The 3,826-nt window shown below is 38.9% G+C and overlaps 1 pseudogene; it reads left to right on the forward strand.

Annotated features, from left to right (window-relative positions):
• Nucleotides 1-683: 683 nt before the first annotated feature.
• Nucleotides 684-2,290, forward strand: LOC101710165 (olfactory receptor 51G2-like; annotated as a pseudogene).
• Nucleotides 2,291-3,826: the final 1,536 nt, after the last annotated feature.

Genomic DNA, 3,826 nt, shown 5'->3' on the forward strand with positions numbered 1-3,826 from the left:
TTCCTGGTCACTAATTGCAATCTTATGTTCTATATCTGAAATTCTGTCCTCACATTGGTTCATTCTGCTGTGTAGACTTTCAGTGGAGTTTTTAATCTCCTGGAAATCTGTTTGCATCTGTTTTATGGATTGTGTTTTTTTCCTATGTTAGGATTCCATCATGTTCCTCAGATCCTCTATTTTTTAATCTGTGTCCTTTCTAGATTTATTAATCATGTATTGCACTATAGGCACAATCTTTGCTGTTATCTGAGAAATTATTTCTGATTTCATTTTTTCCACATCCTCTTTTTTTGCCAGTTCAGGGAGTCCACGTGGTTGAGTATTAGATTGTTCCATCTCGTTTCCCTTTGGGGTTGTTGTAGGTGATCTGGAAGTCTGTTTTTGATGCTTGTTTACATGTCTTCTAATTTCTACTGACTAGCGGGATGCTGCTGGCATCCACACAGCTCACCTTTTCTTCCCTACCAGGGGTGGAATGGCGGGGGAGCCTCCTTCTGTGCACTAGGATTGGCTCACCTCCTCTGCCCTAGGAGTGGAGGAATAGCAACAGGGAAGCCTCCCTCTGGGTGCTGGGATTGGCTTACCTCCTCTGCCCTAGGAGCCGTGGAATGGTGGTGGGGGAGCCTCACAAAACAATTTTAAATACTGTACTGTATTAGCGATGTGGAAGAGGTAAAAACATGTCTGTGCCTTTGAAAATCCACAGTAAATGAAACAGATTACACAGCCACAAATATATGATTCATTCTGATGAAAACAATAGTAGTAGTAGGGACCCTGCAACAGCAAAAGGCTCAGCATCTGGTCATGGAGAAAGGTTATGCAGGAAGAATAATGTTTGTACTTTATCTAGAAGACAAGAAAAAATATGGCTTTCTGAGGTAGAAAAATAAATTCAAGGGCCAAGGATTTAGCTCAGTGATTTTGCTTCCTGCTGCACAAGCACAAGGACCTGAGTTCAATCCCCAGTACCAAAAAAAAAAAAAAGAGTCAATATTACTTGTCCTTTGTCTCCTTTGTCTCCACTTATCTACTACACTACAAGTAGTAACCTTTTGGAGGGAAAGAAAAGTGGAAACTTTTTGAAGGTTACACAGTGGAAATAAAATTTGTTCCTTCCCTTTCAATTATCGGATACCTCTGGGAAATTTGATCAAATAGTAAGGTAGTATATTCTACTCCAGGCACAGAATGTGCAAAAGGAAAGATTATTTTTGAGTTCAACAATGAAAATGCCTAGAGGATGTGTACTCAATATATAAAAACTGTACAGTCAAATATTAACATCTCTTTCTGGAACATTTCATTCTAGGACAAGCATGCTCCCCTGGTGCCATTCTTCCTGCTAACAGCACCAGCTCCATCTTCTCCAGCTTCCTGGTCACGGGCTTCCCAGGGCTGGATGCTGCACTTGTCGGGATCTCCATACCCTTCTCCACCATGTTCTTCATCACCATGGTGGGCAATGTGACCATCATGACAGTTATTTGGAGGGAGCAGACCCTCCATGTGCCCATGTACCTCTTGCTGGCCATGCTAGTTGCCTCTGATCTGAGCCTGACCCTCTCCACCTTCCCCACCATGCTGCGTGTTTTCTGGCTGGATTCTCGAGAGCTGACTTTCCCTGCTTGCTTCACCCAAATGTTCTTTATTCACAACTTCCAAGATTTTTAGTCAGCCATTATTTTGGCCATGGCCTTTGACCGCTATGTGGCCATTTGTCATCCACTTCACTATTCCTCCATCCTCACTCACAGTGTGATTGCTAAGATAACTCTGACTATTGGTGTTCGAACTTTGACATTACAGGTGCCTTTGCCTGTCCTCTTGAAGAGGCTGTGCTTCTGCCACTCCAATGTACTTTCTCATTCCTATTGCCTGCATCCTGACATAATAAAGCTCTCCTGCTCTGATACCAGGATCAATAGCATCTTTGGACTGTTTGTGGTGCTCTCCACCATGGGACTCGACTTCCTCCTCATTCTCTTCTCTTATGTGTTGATTCTGAAAACTGTGCTGAGCATTGCATCCCATGGTAGGTGCCTCAAGGCTCTCAACACCTGCATCTCGCACCTGTGTGCTGTGGTCCTCTTCTTCAACCCCATGATCTGCCTGTCTATGCTGCACCGCTTTGGCCCAAGGCTTCCCTCCCAAGTCTATGTGACCCTGGCCAACTGTGATGAACCCCATCGTGTATGTGGCGAAAACCAAGCAGATTCGAGACAAAATCCTGAAATCTTACTTTAAAAAAGGAGCATAAAAAGCTCAAGTCATATTTATAACCTAAATAGTAATAAATGAGCATCACCCTAATCCACATGTTCTATCTGAAATGTTGTCTTATATATATATTTACATTGATAAAGAGAAAATAGGTGGAATCTTCGCAGTACATATTCTTGCAAATTGTGTAGGCTGTGATTTTCCCTTTCATCTTTAGCTCTTGTTTAAATTTATCATGTAAATTTCACTCTTACATTCACTTTTGATTTCAGATATTGTCTCCAAACTCACTTTATTTTACAAAATATCACCATTGTCCTTAGCTTTTTAAGGATGAACTCAGTCATTAGATTTTGTAGCATATTGATTGATGTAAATCCAATAACTGCCTGTTCATTACATCTATATATACATGATTTTTCATATATGAGTCATCTCTTCATTGATATTTTATAGTTCTTAATGTCACATAAGTTGTGACTTCTATAGAAGCACAGATTTTGAATATTAAGGTCAGTATTTTCTAATTCCAGTTGGATGAAATAACATCAGGATAACTAATTCTTATAAAAGCACTTACAAAAGACAAAGTTTAAAAAAATGATTTAGTTTCTGGTTTGTCTGACATGAAAGCTCAGAGAATACAAGGCAAAATAATCATTTTCTTATCTGTCTGTTCTCACCTCTTGGTAAGTGCAATACTGGCATCTTTGATGTGTTCTTAGAGAAAGCCTTTAAATTTTGCAGTTGTGTAAATAAAATTCCTGACAGGAATATAAATCAATAGACTATTGTTCATTTTACAAATAAAATCTGATGTGTAATTGAGATTAAGCATCTTCACAATATAATGCTGATGATAATCTCCCAAATTAGATGATTCAGATTACATATAATTAGGCAGTTACCTTAGGCCTAATTCAGAGCAATGATATGTGGCTGTATTTAAAACATCTTTATTGGGCCGGGGATTTAAGTCAGTGGTTCCACCACCTGCCTTGCAAGCACAAGGTCCCGAGTTCGGTCCCCGGTACCAAAAAAAAAAAAAAAAAATCTCTATTAATCATGAAATTGTCAATACAATTCACCTTAAAATATGTACACAATATATCATTCTGAATATATGCACTTTGCACCTTTCCATGTTTTGATTTTCCTATGTACTACATTTAGTACCATTTTCCTATGACAGTGATACCTCAGCTTATTAATTTAATTCGTTCTATGATTCTGGGGAAGTTGGCCACTTTTGTGTCCGTGCTGGAGAAGATGTCCATGGATGTGTTTGACACCAAATGGGGAGTTTATGAATGGAGGCAAAATTTTTCTTGAAGCTTCTGTTTGGGAACTTCATTGTTGAGGAATAGAAGAATTTGTGAACTGAGGCATTACCATACATTTTACTCATGCTTATCAAAAGACTTCATTTATTATTTATCAGTGGATTCCTCTTCAGGCTACCTACTAGTAAATTTTTCTTTGAGATTTTCTTCTCCAGAGTTAATATTCAGTGCTTTTTCATTTTTTTTTTCTTTTGCTATAATGAAAATAAAGAAGGCTTACACTGCAAAGTAGGTCACAGACAAAAGCAAACTCCAGA

The sequence above is a fragment of the Heterocephalus glaber genome, unplaced genomic scaffold (assembly GCF_053883595.1).
Source record: "Heterocephalus glaber isolate CG9 unplaced genomic scaffold, H.glaber_assembly_v1.0 deba00001428, whole genome shotgun sequence".
In the NCBI taxonomy this organism is placed as follows: Eukaryota; Metazoa; Chordata; class Mammalia; order Rodentia; family Bathyergidae; genus Heterocephalus; species Heterocephalus glaber.